Genomic DNA, 19233 nt, shown 5'->3' with positions numbered 1-19233 from the left:
CTTCCATTAAAGAACTTAAAARCAGCACAAAAGTTAATTGATCTTCTTTGAGCTAAGTAGTATCCCCATTTCAGGACATAAAAATGAAGGCATATTAAATCAMATATTCAAACGTAGTGACCTAAGTCAGTCATCTAAATATACATGCCACCAGCTAACTGCTGCTGTGATTCTCCTGACTCAGAACGGGATTGGGGCTGCATTTGAGGATCACACTGGAGAGAAGGAGCAATCAATCTCTCTCAAACTGATTCTGTGCARGCATTAAAGGAACCTAGATTTAAAGACTGGGATCTCTTGCAGCTTTGGCTAAATTAGCAACTGTTAAAAAATAAAGGAACTTTTATTTAGCTCCTAGCTTTAAGTGGATGTCAGATCACAGGCACTCAAGTCCAAAAAGCACTCAGAAAGTTTATGCAACTGATCTGGCCRTCTTTCCCAACACGAGTAATTAGTGCTCTCCCAAGGATTGCCATTTACCCAACATTTCCTGATTTTCACGATGTTGGTTGCTGTATGAATGGGGGTTGGCAGATCAGGCCCTAGGAGATTTTATCATGGCTGTGCTGCTCCTTGGCAGCACTGCAGGCAGCATCAGCCCCCTCCTCCTCCTGTCTCCATCCCAGACACAGCTGCCAGCCCCCTCTCYCAGGACACTGACTGACACTTTCCAGAGAGGGAGGCTTCTTTCTGATGAAGACTGAAAGACCATTTATGGATGCTCTGATGCACATTTCAAATTAAGTGTTTTAAGGATTGTGAAATAATTGCCAGGTTTGCATATTTAATGGACCTTGAGCTATAAGCATTCCCAAAAAATGCCTAGTTAATACTGGTTTGACAGCGAATTGGCACAGTGCTGAGCTCCAATACATCAAATTAGCATTGATTTGCAAAATTCTACTGAAAGGTTTCTTAAAACCTGCCAGGTTCCGAAATCAATTTAGGAGAAGAGGGTCTCCCCCCGTCTGCCTTTTAAAAAGTCCTTTCTAGTTCCTTACCCGGAGTCCAAGGGCATTTCTTCAAAAATGCTTTAGAAAYGATAATTCTTTTTAAACTTTGTCTTTGCATCGTCATTCAAGAGTGATCAATTCCTCTTGAGCTCTTTCTTCATGGTACAATTGAAAATCCTCTCATGCTGGGTCAGGAGTGGAGCTGAGGCCACACCAGTACCCAGTCGAGGTGCAGCTGGACTTGCACAGATGATGAGTGTTTGATATTCTGGGATGCAGGTGCTCTGCTACCCTAACAAATTCCAGGTGGGATTTGAAGGAACTGGCACTGCCTCATTACCTTCCTCTAGGGCTTCAGTCCTGGCACCTTCAACAGCTTCCCCTGTCTCTGCACAATGTTAATGCAGCTGCACCCAGTGGACCTGAGGGTTCTGGAACAGCCTTGGTAAACAGAGGAGAGCTGCCAGGCTCTGCTCCCTGCAGGGCTCACGGCTGCTTGCCAGCCYAGGGTTTGTTAAACTCCCCAGAACAGCCTCAGCTCGGGGCACTGCCCCAGCCTGACACAACTGGCCACCCACAGCAAGAGCTGGAAGGAGRCTGATGCTGCCAGAGGAGGAATTCTCCAAATGGCCTTGTCCTGGCTGGTATCAGCTCACTTTGCTGCCATTTTGCTCTACAGACTTTCAACAGCTATGATAGAAGAGTGTACATTGAAAACAAAAGTATTAAGATATAATTGTGACATTTTTCTCCAGAATTTTTATCTTCATCTAAGCAGGGATACAAATGGTAGGATAATATTCCAGTATCTGTTAACAGACACTTCCTTGAAAGTGTGCTGTCACAGCTATTGAAGTGTTTTACCAGCAAAAGTCATGCAACACCACCTGTGACTGAGGCTTGTGACACTGGTTTTATTCCCTGAAAGAATGGGAAAYGGAAACAGACTATTTAATAGTTGTTTTCTATTAGGGATGCATGCTGTGGCGTGGTTACCATAAGGTGGCACATGCCAGCACCGGGTGGCTCCAAAAATGGCACTGCCAGACCTGGAAGGTGATSCCCAGCATGGCAGGGAGCGTGCTGCAACAGCATCCCCCCTTGTTCCAACCTTTCTCAGCTGTCTTCCCTCTCTGCTCTTCACCAGAAGAATGCTGTACAGATGAAATCCTGCTGTCCCCTGACCCTTCTCCTGGCCTGTACAGCACTGCTGAAGCCACAGCTCCAGGTTTCGGTGCTGGCACTGGTAGGGGAGCCTGTGGCTGCAGAGCATCTCCCTGCACAGTGCCTGCTCCAGCTCCCACTGGACTGCCATGGTTGTGCCTCACAGAACCAGAAAACTCCAGCAAACATCTGTGGGACCTTGTTTGTTTGTGATTGTCCCCACCAGATCCCATTCAGCATCAGAAACTGGAGGCTGAAGGTTCTGCACCGGCCCAGCTGAAGCCAGAGAGAGATGTCGAGATGTCGGCTGCTGTGTGGTGACTAAGTCTCACGTGCTTATTGCTCCTATCAGTTAGAGCTCTTAATCACTTTGTGCTGTTTCATCCTATAAAGTGAATTCACTTCAAGCTGTGAAATTCACCCATTTTTGCCATGACTAATTTGTGAAATCTGCCACCTTCCTTGGTGGTTCACAATGTGCCCTTGTTAGGCATCATCTGTCTGATTAGGGAAATCTGTGATTTGTCTCTTGCAGCTGAGCCAATATAATTTCATTCCCCTCCTTTTTCCTCTTTGCACTCAAGGGTGGTTCTATTGTCTCCGTGSCCTCGGATGTGCCGAGGCTGGAGCTGCCTTTGCTGAGCTCACACACGGTGAGTGCTGCCTCTCCTCCCCTGCACAACCTGTGTGCAGGGCTCAGCCCGGGCCTTTAACCCTGCCTTTGGTTGCACCTAGGTCTGCTATGTTTACCATCTAACTAGATTTCTCCCAGCCTGGTTGCTGCAATACTTTGGAAATAATTTCCCACCTGCCTTGCCAGTGCCTTGTTTCACGATACATTCATCTGTTMCTCTTTATATTGAGCATTGCTGGCATTACTAAATGCTATAAATATACCCAGTATACCATAAAAATACACAAGCAGATGACTGGTCTTGCCTAAAAGAAATACTATGAATTTTTCATTTTTTTTCACATGCTGTGAGCAAAATCCAGAGAGTGCTTGAGGAACATCTCACAACCAAATCGGGTCCTAAATTCCTATTTTCTCACCCATTACTCGGTGCCTAAAAGTATTTTCCCACACTCCTAATGTCTTAATTGTTCCTTGAAGATGTTGCCTGCTCATCCATCCTTTCTTGCACCCTCTTATAAACACAGTGAAATACTATTTTAGTATTTCTGTCACTGAAATACAGTGATAAATGGTCTTCTTTTAAGATCAGTGGGAACAGAATAACAGATGTGCAGGAGAGCTTATTGACACGGTCTTGCCAAAATGGAATCCTGTCGTGAAGTTCAGAAGGATCACGAGTTGCCCTGGATAATCCTCATGCTCCTCTTTGTTGATGGTAAAGCTGATGGGTTTGGGCTACAGAGTTTTGCAAGATAATGATAGAAAAGCAAAGGAACCCTTCCCTCCTAGCTCTTATTTTTACCATATCTTTCCTTTCCATCTCTATTGCTATACTCTGTCTCTTTTTACCAGTTTCATTCAAAGTTAATCACCTCCCTGTCTGAAAAATGGTCACGTGAATAAGATCAATAGCATGACTTTTCTTAATAGGTAAATAAATGAGCAAATCTCTGAGAATCCCTGGCTGTAATTAACCCTTTGTCAAAATCCCACAAAAGGATGCTCAGGAACACCCCAAGCACATGTTCATTACTTTATCCAGCTATCAGAAAACCTAAAGAGCCTGATGCTGCTTCTGCCCACACAATTGATAAAATTTCTCTGAGTGACCCTGAGAGTAGAATTGTGCTCTCAGCACCCCATGCCCTGCTTGGTGTTTSCTGCACCCAGCACAGCAATCTCGCRGCCCTGCTGGTCCAAGCCACTTTCTTACCCCCACTGCAGACTAATCAGATGGCAATAAAAGCTTTTACTGTGCCATCCTGTTTGTGCTCAGCAGAAACATTAAAAGCATATTAGAAAATGGATTTTTGGCATTAATTGTGAGCAAAGAACATTATACTGAGTAAAACAGTGATTTTTTTCAAGGCAGAAAAATTCTATTTTAGTCTTTTARAAGTGACTCTGGAAGATGCTGAACTAAGCCCCATGGACACACTTTTCAAATACCACAAGGCAAAGAGTAGTTACTGAATCTCTTCAGTCTTATTAGCTTACATAAACATAAAAATTTGAATAATGTTTAAAAAGCTAAATTCTCCAGATAGTCCATAATCAGTAAATGTTCATTACKGAGATGTAGCAAATATGCATGAGATTTCCCCAGTGACATTTTGGTTGCATGATTTAAAAGGTKTGGAAAAGCCTCCTCCATGTGGGGCTGGGCAGAAACTTTGACAGGCTCCTGAGGTCATCTGGCCACAGTGTGGACCTTCCTSGTCCCCTTCAGGAAGGAGCTGGAGGAAATCAGAATTCACTGTCTTATGTTACAGCTCTGGTGATTTATAAATAAATCATCCCCACAGGATGATTGATGTCTCCATATAAATAATTAAGTCTTGACCTTATGTTATGACACCTGCTAAATTTTTTGGCACTTGAAACCAGTGCTCAGGAGAGATCCTTGGCTCTGGATAAATAAAGGTGGGACAGGATTTGAGGGGGAAGGGGAAACGGAATTTTGTTTACCCTCATGTTGTTCTGTTTGATTCCATGAACTAATTGATGATGATTAATAATCTCTGTTGCCATCTACTCTATGGATTTAATTCCTGCCTGTGATTGCTGTTGGAAAATTTGCTCCATTAGAAGCAGACTTTGATTGGATTTCCAGTAGCCAGAGTTTCCCAGAGCTCCCCCACATCATTATGTTACCCAGTCCAGGGACCCTACAATTATTTTTGTTTGCGATTTACTTTGTTTGGTGGCAGAGCTCCAGTAGCCTGGGTGACACTGTCATTATGCTCAACCAGGCTAGGTAGCAGGTGTCAGCAAAAGTTTAATTTGGAAGCTCATGAATTCAAAAGAAGAGCTTAACGGTTATCCCCGACACAGAGAGCTGCTGTGGCCTGAGCCTGAAAAAGAGAAAATCCCAGGGACATGAAAGGAATTGATGAAACACCAGGCATCTGACAAAATGAAATCTTCTCGGGATAAACTGGATATAGCTTTCTCGTCAAATGGTGAGCATCGTTAATAAACAAAACTGATTTAGGAGCAACATTTCCGATTTTCATTTCTGAGACTGCTGAGGTTTACTATTCACCCTCTCTCCCTGGTACTGTAGATACAGCCTATTATCTGAAGAGATGCAACTTTCAAATCTTGCAACAAAATGCAAGAATTTCAGGGTAGGTGTCTTAACATGAAAAAAGAGCATCTTTAGGTTTTTTTTAAGCATCTTAATATACATGCAACACAAGTCACGTAAGACAGAAAGCAACATTATAATACAATTACAATAAGGGGTTTTCCTAAGCCATGAAAAAGGTTAAAAAACTAACAACAGAACTAYGACTGGGTATCTCATCGTTCCTGGCGACTTCTACAGCCAGAACTCGGGACTCCCAGACGCCAGCACGGCGCAGTCCAGTTGCCCATCACTAGCACACTGGGGACAACATACTCGCACAAATCGTTCTTTGCTCTGTGTTTCCCGTGGTTTGAGCACACCGTTCCGGAAGGTTGGGTGAGGTGTAAAGGGGCATTGCAAGATCTGAGCTGCCAGACCGGCTGAGCWGGGGCAAGGGGAATGGGGATGTGTCGAGAAACGCTCCTGCGAGAGAGCAGCGCCCAAAGCAACCCCCTGTTCTCTAAAGATAACTCCAGAAACTGGAAAGTGCCTMCGTGTTCCCTCATACCGCTCCTGCTCGCATACACAGAACTCCGGGAGAATTGGATTTCCAGTCGAGGGAGATGYCTGTATTTATCAACTAGTTTGCTTTGGGTCCCGTTATTTTGGTTACAGAAACCCATGCCGGATTCGTAAGGAGCGTTCAGCCCGGCGAAGCCGCCGGTTCCATCCTCACCTGGAGCTGGGTCCAGCGCCGGTGTCCCCGTGCCCGAACGGGGCTGGGCCGGCCCCGCCCGGCTGCCAAGGGAGCGGAGCGGAGCGGAGCGGGCTGGGGCTGGGGCGGGGGCTGGGGCGACGCGCCGCACCCCGGGGAGACCCGCACCGCGCCCGGCCGCTGCCCCTCCGCCTCACAATTACCGGCACTGCTAATTACCGCACCGCGGSCCGGGAGAGCAGCCCTGAGGTGAGGGGGTCGCGCCGCCGGGGATGACGAGGGGCATGGGACGAGGGGCCCCAGCGCGGCCCCGCCGCAAGTTTGGTCACTTTCCCGAAGTGGTGCGGGGAAAAGTTGGGGAGCAGCCGGGGGATGCGGAGATCCGGGCGGCGAAGCGCGTCCCGGGCCCGGGAAAAGGGGGTCTCGCCACTAACCTCGCCGCGGCCGCGCCGCCTCSCTCGCTCGCTCAGCGCATCCTCCGCGCCGCTCCCGCCGCCGCCCTGCGCGCCGCAGCCGCGGCTCCGCGCCCACGATGCTCGGCGGGGAGGAGAGAGTAAAGCGGGACAGCCCGCCCGGAGCCGGGAGGCCGCCGCCCCCTCCCCGCTCCGCCTCCCGCCCCGCCGGCCCCGGCCCCGGTCCCGGCCCGGCCCCGCTCGGCGGCCGAGGCTGCGGGCACCGCCCCGCGCCCAGCGCGCACCTCCGGGAGCAGGTGCGGCGGCCTCCGGCGGGAGCGCTTCCAGTCCTGCCGCGCCGCCGGCGCCTCTTCCCTCTGCGCCGCGCGGGCGGGGCCGGCCGGGGCCGCCGCCTTTCCAGAGGTGCTCTCGTCTTCAAGTTTGACACGTTCCGGCGGTGTCGGTCGCCCCCCGCCGCCCCCGCGGCCGCCGGATCGCGCATTGTCCGCAGGGCAGCTCCGCGSGGAGCGGGGCGCTGCGGCCCGAGCGCGCCTGTGACCGCCCTGCGCGCTCCCGGCTCCCGCATCCCGAGCCCCTGCCCCCGCGGCTCCCGCCGATATCGCTGCCCCCGGACACGCTGCCGAGAGGGAGGAAAAGTCCCGGGCACGGCGCGGGGGAAGCGCCCCGGCTGCCGGGTGTCGTCTGGGAGGAACGGAGAACGGAGGCTCCTCCGTATCCTCAGTGTGGATACGAGCATCCTGCCGGGCGTCTCCTCTGGGCTGCAGTTGGCGTCCTTGTAGAATGTTTATGTATTTTGCGACTGGTTGGGAAGATCGGTGACCCACACTTGCTTCCAAAAGAAGAAGGTGGTGAACATACACCCCAAGGGCAGACACAGTAGAAGTAATTGGAAGAGAACTGACGTGATCATGTCCTCGCACAGCAAATTGGAGCAGGTACAGCAGTACCRTGCTGTACTGGGTCATGGTGGGCACCAAGGTGCCTTGTCTTGAGCCCGGATATGGACTGTGGAGTAACTGCACAGAAAGGGCCTCTTACACTCTCTGCTGGCTGTTTCCCACCCTAAAATAYGTAGAGGCTTTTCCCACATAACTGTGCAGCAGAATAGAATCTCATGAGAGCAAAACCAGGGTATGGCTGCAATCCCCAAGAATGGCCTGCCTGGCTGGTTTGCCTGGCTATTGCTGGTGTAGTGAAGGGGCTGTTTAATTAGGTTGAATAGTGTCCCCAGGGCCTGGGCATCAAGGGGATAGGGTGTGCTCTGTGCCCACTCCTCAGCTTCRGAGTGTGGGTCCCAGGAGCTGCCCGTGCTACCCAGGAAGCCACTGAGCAGAGCTTTGGYAGCCAAGAGGCAGCAGAGGGGAATTTGCCAACAAGCAAAGCCAGACACGCTGTGCTGAGCGCCCACCTTACCCGGGTGTTGTGCATGTACAGTGTTAGATGGGTGTCAGATGGATCCTATCCACAGACCTAAGAATAGTTTCAGGTGTGCCTTATAAATAAACTATGACATTTATCCTGTGACTAGATGCACTAGTCTGCTCCCTAGTAATCAATTGTTCTGACTAAGTAGGTGTTATTTATTAAAGTATTGATTGGGGACATAAGTCTGTGCTCCTTAAGCAAGCCATAGGATGCTGATAGGATGGAATATTTGATGGAGAGTTTTGAGATCAGACTTTACATAATTCTATTGTCGTAGGAAAAGAAGGTGCACGTGACAGCTTTCCAGGGGAAGATGCATTCATGCCACTTGGAGTTCAAAGGAAGAATAACATGTGAAAACTGCAATCACTGATTTACCTGAGCACCTTCTGTCCTGCTGTCTGTGGTGCAGGGTGCATAGGCTCTCGCAGCAAATACAATAAGTCTAACTGGGGAAAGTGAGTTCCATACTGTAAATGTAAAACCTTCTCGATGTCTGTTGCTATGGCAGGTGACCAGGGAGAGCGCCGTCCCCAAGGGCCACCTCCTGCTTGCCTGGCAWAAGGAACCTTTCCTGCCACATCTGTGGTGGACGCCTTTGGGAGCAGAATGGCTCTGTGTTCTTTATTCAGGTTGTATTATGAAAAATGCTTTAAATGGATGACCTTGAAAACAAAGCCCAAATGAGAGTCCTGGCATTAGGTCCTTTGACATTGAGTTCTCTGCCCCGCTGCCTGCAGGATTCACAATTATGTTTTCTTCAATTTTGGCTCCATTATTTACAAAAAATTCCTGGGAATTTGAAAAATAAGGTATCTTAAACCAACGATTTCTGGGGGTTATTTTTGTGTTTGGAGGATTGATTTTGATTTTTTTTCTCTCTGTCTCCAATGGAACAGAAGGCAATGTGAATCCCTTTTGTTTACTTCTTTGTTTCTGCTCCTGAGTGCTTAATAACATTAGCAGACATATATGGCTCTGCTGTAGTCTGGGGCTGGTTAGTGGCTATGACAAAGTTAGGAGGAAGAGGGGCAATCACAAAGCCTTGGTTTTGAGAGGGTAGAATGAACTAAAAGGACAGAGAAAAAAAAATTACATAGGAAAAGAATATACTTGGTAAATGGCAAATGTGTATGCTAGAACAACAAAAGATTTTTATTCTGTTATTTCTAGGAAATGAGATTTCCAATTATTTTAATATTGAAACACGTTAAATCAAATGTAATATTTATTGAAGGGAATCTTCTGTTTTATTAGTTGCACAGATTCAGACACTCAAGGTGCAAAGAAACATSCCAGCATATAATCTAGTATTGTGACCTAGTGATGCTAGTACTGTGCTTATAATCAAGATTTCTGATTATCATGCATTGCACACTGTCACTTCGAGTTCTATATAGAACCCAGTTTCTTTCACCTTTGCTTAGTCATCAGCAAATACAACTTATGTTGTCAAAATGTTTGCTRTGGAAAGATGGAGAACATTTGGGGGTGAGTGAAATTAATTGTAAAATTGTTTTCTGGTGCATGGATACATGTAAAATGTTTCTGGTAGAAAAGACTGGAAATTATTTATCTTGGAGCCTGATATTTATAGCAATACTATTGGAATGCTTTAGAAAAAAAAAAAAGGACTCTTTCTCCCACCCTGCCAATTATTTGTAAAAAAGGTCAATTTTTTTTTACTATATATAGGAAAGCTTATCTTATACTGAGTCTTTATTCATGTCTCAGAAAATAGCACAGAGAAAAATGGAGAGAACATATGGTGTCTTCTATCAGTCAGTCATCATTACTGCTTCCTCACACTATGTCATCACTCCACAAATAGCAAATGAGTGTGAATTTGTCCCTGCTGAAAGAGGCTGTACTTAGTACAGCCAAGTAAAAGAAAAAAATAATAAATGTTACAATAGCATCAACTGGAACATTATATAAAATATTAATGACAATGAGAATGCAGAGGGAAAACCCTCTAAACTGTCAAACAATAGTATCAAACCTGAAAATGTTGAGCTGGAGCAGAACTCATGAATTTCTCTTGATTTGATAACCAAGCCTGAAATATTGATGGGACACAGTCTCTCCTGCCCATTCTTTATGAATGATTCTGTGCTATTTGAGGTGCTCAAACAGACAGAACTCAAATAAGAACTGAGAGGAATGTAATGTAGTAGTTTGTCTCTGGGGCATCCATAAAATCCTGAATTTTCTTTTTAAGCAGACATCTAGGAAAAATATAATTTTATTTAATTCCCTGATGTTCCTATTACACTTTAGTGGAAAGGTTGCAATTGAAATCCTTATCTGCAAAGCTCCTCTGCCATTTTTAGTCTCTYGCAAAGAAATGTATGACAAAGCAGCCTTGGAAACAGCTACCACAGGAACTTAATAAACCCCAACACTGGAAACATCCATCCCAGCTTTGGAAGGGATATTTCAAAACCACCTTTCTAGAAAAGCAGTAAAAGCAGTTGGGGTTTATGGGGAAAAAGTCTATATTTGTGTGTGTGTGTGTGTGTGTGTGTGTGTATGTGTTTGTGTGTGTTTGTATATTTGTGTATGTGTTTGTGTGTGTGTGTGTGTGCAGGTGTGTATCTGTCTGTGTGTTTGTGAGTGTGTGTGTGTGTCTGTGTTTGTGTGTGTTTGTGTGTTTGTCTGTTTGTGTGTGTTTGTGTGTTTGTGTGTATGTTTGTGTTAGCGTGTTTGTGTGTTTTTGTATGTTTGTGTGTGCGCATTTGTGTGTGGTTTTGTGTGTGTTTGTGGGTATGTGTTTGTATGTTTGTGTGTGTTTGTGTGTTTGTGGGTATGTGTTTGTATGTTTGTGTGTGTTTGTGTGTTTGTGGGTATGTGTTTGTATGTTTGTGTGTGTGCATTTGTGTGTGTTTATGTGTTTGTCTGTGTGGCTTTGTGTGGTTTTGTGTGGTTTTGTGTGTTTGTGTTTGTGTCTGTTTGTGTTTGTCTATATTTGTGTGTGTGTTTTTGTGTCAGTGTGTGTGGATAATGTAACCAAGTAGGAAGGCCAAAGCCTCATTGCAATGTCTGAAGCAGATGTGGACCGTGTTGTGTCCCAGATCTCCAATCCTTCATTCCCTTTGGGTCCTTCCCTCAAAAAGCAGCTCATAACAGGATGCCAAGGCACCTGAATYGAGCCCCATGTGCAAACTCAGTGGGGACCAAGCTCATTTGCAAGCTCCTCTCATTTTGCTGCCCAGCTGAAATAGGTGTGTACTTGGTAAAACCACATTTCAAACATCGAAATGTGCAGACTCTTGGGCTGGATTCAAGCTTCTGCTATGGCCAGTCCCAGGATCTGATTGTTACTGATGCTGCTTTAGAGCAGCCAGTCTGACCAGGGGAACAGAGCTTTTCTCTAAAGACCATTTTCTTAAAATTGTTYACACACAATGAGCCAGTCAGGGTGAGCTGGGCAGGCTGGGCCGTGGGACAGTGCAGCAACTGCTGTGGAAGAGGAGAAAGCACAGATGCTAGGGATAGCAGAAAGTGGAATAAAAGTGCATTTTCTGGGAGTTAAACAAAATTAAGAAAATGTGAAATAATTCCATGCACTCTGCCCTGGAGCAATGCTTCTGCATAGGTAGTTTCTGGCAAGGTTTCTATGTTTCTACAGCAGGGTCTTTTTCAGACCAAGAAATATCAATGGGACAAATTGTAGGGTACACAAACCATTCTTTGGGAACAAAATAAAAATCTCTGGGAAAATTATAGAAACCTCACAAGACAAAATTGGAAGAGATGTATTAGATCATATGGTTCATTGTTTGGTAGAAGCAGTAACAAATTGCCCCCTGGAGGCAGAGAACATCAGTTATTTCATAAAATATAGCCAAAGGGCCCAGAAGGAGCAATATGGTTTAGACAGGAAAGCCTGAGAAGCATTTGATTTAGTCTTATGTGAGAACAGCCAGATGTACCAGACTCAGAATCCAAAAATGGCACTCAAAACTACTCTTTGCAAACTCCATCAATAACTTGGAGTAACTGGGGCTGCAGCTTTTGTGCTCCTTACACTGGGAAGGTGCTGGAAGGGATTCTGTCTGTGGGACAGGTGTGTGTGAAATACTCTCCAGAACAACACATAAGGGTGCAGAGATTTGGAGTGTTTAACTGCTCCTGGTTTTTGTCCATCCTGGGACGATGGTGGTTAAGATGGAGCAATTGCTGATGGCTGCTCAAAGAGCCAACCCTGGAGATGATGCTGCACTCTAAGGACCAGCTGTCTCAGGTGCAATCTGCTATTGTAAGTTTGGATCTTCACAGGGTGTGTTCAAATCCCATCATTTGGGGATGTTCAAATATGGCATTTGGGGTTGGTACTTTTTAGGATTGGCTTTGTTGCCCTGGATGGATTTGCTTTGTCATTTCCTGAGGCAGGAAAGCTCAGGGACAGAATTTGTGTGCACCTTTTGTGCAGCTCCTTATTGTCTGTGTTTGGGGAAGAAGTGGAACCGTGATCTATCAACMCAGGGATGGACCTTGCTGTGCAGCTCTTGTGATGGCACTGAGCATGTTTTTCCAAGAGGATGTGTGGAATAAATCACACTGGAAAGATGAATTGGAGAAAAACATGCTCAATGTTGGCCGGCAAAAGTGATCCTAGTGGGATCATTCCATCACTGAAGGAATGTGTCACAGCTCTTTCATAGGTGGCATAAACAAGTTCCATTATAGGCTGCTGGGAACAAGAGCAGATCTCCTGACACTTGCATTCATTCTTCTCARTTTTATGTGTTCTGTAAGTTGGCGGTGTGAATCAGCAGAGAGGCAGCACTGAGCAGGCGTGTCAGCCTTCTCCTGAACCCCTGCTCTAAGGATGAACCAAAGCAAAATAACTACAAAGTGAGGCTCTACCCAGCCCCAGGTTGAGCCTGGCTCCTGACCCCCATCATGGACCTTCTCTTTCTTCAGCATCTCTTGCTTTCTGCTCCTTTATCCCGGGGATGCAGCTCTGCATCATCCATCCCACTCTCCTGCTGCCAGAACAAACCTCTCTTGGACCAGACCTTCCTGCCACCTCTTCTTTTCTTTGCTGCCTTTTTCTCTTCCCTGTTATGTTACTACTAACAGTTCAACTTTTTTTTTAACATATAATGTGAAGAATTGCTTTGTGTGTGGTTCATGCAGAGGGAGCTGAGCCTGTGAATGAAGCCAATGTTTCTTTTTCTTCATTCTCCCATTGTTTTGCATCTGTCTTCTGTTTTCAATAAACAATTAAAATAAGTGCAAGTGCTGTGGTCACCTGGGATTTCACCTAGTCTGCATCCTAGAATAGCCCTGCTGTGAAATGGAACTGGCAGGCTCTGGAGCTCCTCTGTGACACACCGTGGCATCCCCCTGTCTTCTCCTGCACTTTCACTGTCTGAAATACTGAGAGGAGCAAAACCAGGAGCAAAGGGGAAACCATGGATTTAGACCTGGCTTTGCATGACCTCRTTGGCTGGGTTTTGTTTGCAAACCTAAGGGTGCTTGAGATTCAGGTCACTTCTCTCAATCCCTCTGCAGTGGTAGGCGTGTGTGAATGCATCAGAGAGGAGATAAATGACTCACACTATGATCCATCTTTATTTCAAATAGTCCTCAGCAAAAGTGAGAGGGTGGCTTTTGTGTTGCAAGACCATCTTGATTTAATTTTTATCTTGCCAAGCTGGGTGTRGTTTGGGAAGAGGTACWATATATCTTTTATATATATATATACACAAATATGTATAGGTACACACAAACCAGAGGGTGAGGGCGGCACAGATCTGCAATTTTCTGTTTGGCCAGCTTTTCAGAGGAAAGCTAACAGATTAGTTCAGAAAAAAAAAAAGTCAACTGTCATTGGCCTGTGGATTTTCTTCTCTTGTTTTCATTTCTGAGCAGGCATTGTCATCTTGTCTCATTAGAGGTTGAAAAAAAAAAAAAAAAAAACTCAACTATCATTGGCCTGTGGATTTTCTTCTCTTGTTTTCATTTCTGAGCAGGCATTGTCATCTTGTCTCATTAGAGGTTGCACAGTCTGAAGGGTAAGAAGGGAAAAATCCCAGCTATTGACATATGTGATGCAAACCAGCTCTTATTTCCTCTGTAAACCGGGAATTGTGGGAAACTGTAGCAGATGTCAAGTGGGGAATCTGCTGCTGCCCTTTAAAGGCAGCTGCTGCCTGGGTGAACTGGTTTTCCTTAGGGCTAAAGCAGGCTCTCAGTCTTCCCTGAATTTTGAATCACTAAAGCACCTCCAAGGTCACTTCCTGGAATACCTTTGGATTTCCATCACTTTGGGCCATCTGGAGATGAGCAAAGTGATGTCRGTGAACTCTTTGTGAACAGCTATCCATATGACAAAGGGAAGAATGTGGTGAACACGGGAGGCAAAAGCTCAGGGCAGATTCAGGTTTTCAGGTTTAGTTWGAACTGAGCAATGTAACCTTTTAAATTTACAAAACATTGTCAGCTCTTGAAATCCTTTATTAGTCTGCTTAGGTTTGATTTCTGTTGGTATTCTTACCGTCTAGAGAAAAACAGATTTTGGCATGTTTTAGTCTGAACATTGTCAACTGTCATTGTAGGAATAAGGCAAGCAAGAATTCCTTATGTAAGCAAGATTTAATTGACTGGCCACTTAGGGAGAAGAAAAAAGGAGAAAAAAAGAAAAAGGATTAGCTGTAGCTTGATTCAGGCATCCTGTCCATTCTGGAAATAAAGGAAAAGAGAACATAAGCTGCTACATTTGTGTAATTGCACTAAAACAGCAGCTTGTGTTTACATTTTAACTTTCCTTTAGAAGGCTGCTGGCTGTGTAGCTGGAAGCACAGATTTGGGGTGTGGCGAGTACCTGTTTTGTGGGCTCTGTTACTGTGCCCCAAACAGCCAACACACAAACATCTTCCTTTTGGTCTCAGTGCCGACTTCCAGGGCCAAGACTGATGGCACTGGGGATTTCACAGTGTCTGTGCAMGTGCCCGAAGATGAGAATTTGCAGGGAAAAAAGACACAAATAATGTTTGCTCTGTCTCTCTCAACCTGATTTTCCATTTTCAGTTAAAGTGGTCAGTGACTCTTCGTGCTGCTGTTAATTYGACACTACACTGAAATTCTCCCTGATGTAATCGAGGGCCAGGCTCGGCCCCCGTCCATATTAAGTGGTTTCTTTGTATGACACGGGTCTCATGAGGCTCCAGTTGTGGTGTGGTAGAACACAAAGAAATTTTTATAGTGTGTCATGCCTGAAGGACCAGTTGCAAGGTAAATGCCCTCACTCTTGTAGGTAATTCACTCACACTGATCCCCAATGTARGTGATTCCCTGGATGGCTTCCCCAAATACTGACAGCAAAACCACAGCCACGTGCTGGAGATGCCAATGGTCTTTCCTTTWTAATAATTCTTACTCTGTTACAAAACTGCTCTTGGGGTTGAAGGAACTACCCTCCTTGCCCTTCTCTCTCCCTTGGTTTTTGGAGAGATCGAATGAAGACCTGACTCTTGGCTGTCACTTTGCAAAACAAGCGATTTCCTAATCTATACTCACTTATTTGCCCTCCTGTACCCTAAAAAGCAATGACAGAGATCCCTGACAGGAACTCAGTGATATGTGAACCTTTTTTCATTAAACAAGGCAGCTTGCACTGGAACCTCACTGCTTCTGTAGCTCTCAGAATTCAGTAAAATTTTTGTTTGATCCCACAGGGTCCCTGAGGTTTATTTCATTATAGAGTATAATATCTCCTAATGGAAACTAGGTAATAGACATATCAAGAAGTAGCAAACAGGAGATTTTGTGTCAAAAGAGAATTCAATTTTAATTAATCTTTTCAGAGTAATTCAATTGAGTCTTCAGGAGCAACCTATTTCTGCTTTTCCCTACTGTTCCCTACAATGATTCTGCATATTTTAAATCTGCAACTCAGTAGTCCAAGAGCACAGCTAAATAAAAAGCAAAAGATACACATTAGACACCAACTTGGGAGATTTGCTTATATACAAGAACAGGATCTTTTCCTGTTAACAGGACTAGTGTGTTTTGGTGAGAACAGAAACATCTTAAAGGTTTTTCCATTTCTCATTCTCTCTCCTTCTCCCCACAGTGTGTGCACAGGTGTATCCAYGTGCATCTGTGTAAGTATTCTGTAGTTTTTCATTGACAAGAAGACTTTTCTGAATCTTAATTTAAACATGAACATTCCTTTGYTGCTTCCTCTGCACCCTGTAGCAGTGCAGAAAAGAGCCCTGTGTCAGCAAGACGGGTGCAGTGTGTGTGTGTTTAGTCTCTGCCTGTGTCTGCAACCTCCAGAACCAGATGTCATAATTCACACATGGGTAACAGCCAGTTTAGAAACGATTCTCTTTAAAATGGAAAGAAAATACATAGAATGTATAAAACTTGTAGCATTATCTCYTTCTAGGTAGTTATCTTCTGCCCTCTGAACAACAAATTTCTCAGGTTTTATTCTCAATTTTTTTAGGGCTAAAAATTGATTTCTTGGCAGCACTCTGATTTTTTATTGCTTTCAATTAAARCACTTTTATTACTCAGAAGATACTGTACTGGCTATGAAGGGAATGTGTGTCACCCAGATGTGCTCTGCCCCTGCCCAGCTGGGGAGGGTCTGTCCTAAAAGGATGTGGTTAGAGGGCAGGTTGGGATTCACTTGCTAGGAGTGTAAAAAGCACAAAATCATGTCATCTAGAGCAGTGGTTATTTCTTRACACCCATTTTGTGCAGAAGTACCTGAGGGTTCCCCACGAAAGGGTTGGCCAAGTGTGTGCAGGGAGCTCCCACGTCCATGGGATGATGAACAGTTCTGAGCACAGAGCCAAGAACATGAACCCTCTGCCTCTCTGATTTGTGCTGTAGCCTGTAATAGAAAATAAATTAACATATKCATTTTAGTCTTAGGCAAAGGAGAGTGGCATATATTGCTTATCTGGCAATGCAGGGTGTCCGTATCATCTCTGTAGAGGGGGAACACGCTGGCAGAGAGGGACTGTTCTGCAGAGCRGGGGCCTGATGGAAGGTGTGCAGTGCAGCTATGGATGGGAGAGCAGCTGAGTGCTGCAAACCAGGCTTAAAATGCCCAATTTATTTTTCATTTAATTCTCCCCTTAGCTTTATTTAAAATTGTTTTGATAATGGGAGACGTTTGGCTTTGGGAGTTTAGCACAGGGAGAGGAGAACACTAAGAGTTTGATTTGCTATTTCTGTATGTATTGTATTGCTCCTTGTACACTGCAGCTGGAATTCAGACACACTGCTTCCCCTCAGCACAGTGAGTAATACATCTAGCCAGCAAGCCTCACTAGAATGGGGCAGGGAAAAAAAAGAAAAGCAAAGAGTTGAAGGGAAGAGGGTAAAAAAAAAATGGGTCAATAAAAAAACGGGGAAAAAATATAGAGGAGTTGAGAGTTGTAAACAAAAATGGATAGGGCACTTGTTAGAAAAAGGACAGGAAAATGTGAAGTGGCTTGGGGATGCTGGGAAATCTCATCCTTTCAAAAAATTAGATTCTCTGGGAACCAGAGCAAGGCTTGATGTTACAGCATTGCCTCACAGGGTGAGTGGTGGCAGGAATGAGAAGAAAATCCTAAAAGAAAACCGAAGAGAAAAAAAGAGAGTGCTTTTGAAAGTGGCTGCTGTTGGTAACAATTGTGYGGAGCTGCTGCTTTCTGCTGGGTGCTGCTCACCCTGCTGGGGATTGTGAGGGACACGAATGCCCAGCTGAACCCACCATGAGAACTCCCCATTTCCAAGAAATACATTACAAAAACTTGACTGTATTGTACTTAGCGGCTGTTTATTTGATATGACGTGGGAACTTGCTTTCCATCAAAGGAAAAGTTGAATCTGAGGTAACAGTCTAACATTATCTTTTCCTCAACATGTCACAYGGAAGCAGAGAAGGCTGCAGAAGCAAGCCCCGTGTGTCCACCGAGCCAGCCAATGGTTTGACCCAGCCCGCTTTTAAATCAGAGTTTATTTTGGGGCGCTGCTGAAATCTCTGATCCAGGCGCGRGTCTGCAGAAGCAGGGGCTGCCCACGCTCCCGGCAGAGCTGGCACTGAGACACGGGACCGCTGTGCTGGCAGGGCCGGCTGCTGGAACTGTGTCCCCTCTGTCCCTGCACGGGCACCGAGGCGATGGGCAGCGGCCCACAGAGTGTGACACTGCCCGGTGACACTGCCCGGTGACACTGCCCGGGGGTGATGTCACCGACAGGGGGTGACACTGCCCGGTGACACTGCCCGGGGGAGATGGGCAGCACCCGACAGGGGGTGACACTGCCTGGTGACACTGCCCGGTGACACCGCCCGGGGGAGATGGGCAGCGCCCCACAGAGTGTGACACTGCCTGGTGATACTGCCCGGTGACACTGCCTGGGGGTGATATCACCGACAGGGGGTGACACTGCCCGGTGACACTGCCGGTGACACTGCCCGGGGGTGATGTCAGCGACAGGGGGTGACACTGCCCGGTGACACTGCCCGGGGAGCGCCAGGGACGGCTCCCGGAGTGGCCGGCACACCAGCCAGTCTCAGTGGCTTTAACTGGATTTATCGAGTCCTCACTGGGTCTCCAGTGGCCCAGGGAGCCCGGCTGCCACATGCRGCCACATGAACGAGCCCCGGCTCTGTCCCTCTGCCCCGCCGCACCGGGAGCTCACCCGGGGACGAGCAGAACTGACCCCTGCACGGAGGGTGAGGAGGGTGGGCTTGGTAGAGCAAATKCCTGGGGTTGTCTTCTCTGACCGCACAAAGAGCTGCATCTCTTGAAAACAAGACAGATCAGCAAAGGTTAGGATTCTGCATTCAGTTGCTTTTAATTCCTGTGGGGATACCGGGATTGAGAAAAACTCAGTAAAAATATAAAAACTTGGCATTCTTAAGAATGTTTCTCAAGAAATGTGCTTAGGAAATTAGATAAATAATAAGGAACCCAAAGAAAAACCACAGCAGTGTTCAGAGCACTCCATGACAGGCTGCAAATAGGAGCTATCTTTTTCTTAAATCAAAGTGATGGRGAAAGATTAGGAAAATCTGTATATATTTTATGCCATTGTATGGTATAGCTGGCATCTCATCTGCTACCTGTTAAGGAGCAACGTTTAGTTACAGCTTCCTATTTACTGCCATCCTTTCCTATTTGAGCATGTTTAATTTTAAGTCCTTTGAAGAACAAGCAGTGTGAAACAAATTGTCTGAATCACACAAGTTATTTCCTTAGAAKCTGGGCTTTAATGGCATGCAGAAAGGGGCTTGCTTAATTTCCTCCAGGTAGTTTTTGATTTTGCATTGTTCCTTTGAGTCCAGTTTCATATGAAGTTGGCTTGGGAAGGTAATAGCCATCACATTTCCCAGG

At 45.9% G+C, this 19233-nt stretch overlaps 1 protein-coding gene across 1 annotated transcript in view; it reads right to left on the bottom strand.

The window, feature by feature from the left end:
• Positions 1-6574, bottom strand: part of CHST8 (carbohydrate sulfotransferase 8) — a 184491-nt gene extending 177917 nt beyond the window's left edge. The window contains exon 1 of the mRNA XM_057374286.1: positions 6476-6574. The gene's annotated coding sequence lies outside the window, so the exon portion shown is untranslated. The remainder of the gene's footprint in view (positions 1-6475) is intronic.
• Positions 6575-19233: the final 12659 nt, after the last annotated feature.

This window comes from Malurus melanocephalus, unplaced genomic scaffold (genome assembly GCF_030028575.1).
Source record: "Malurus melanocephalus ecotype Western Australia unplaced genomic scaffold, MMel_1.1 scaffold_221, whole genome shotgun sequence".
Taxonomy (NCBI): Eukaryota; Metazoa; Chordata; class Aves; order Passeriformes; family Maluridae; genus Malurus; species Malurus melanocephalus.
The sequence above is the reverse complement of the archived record's forward strand: the minus strand, read 5'-3'. Positions and strand labels throughout refer to the sequence as shown.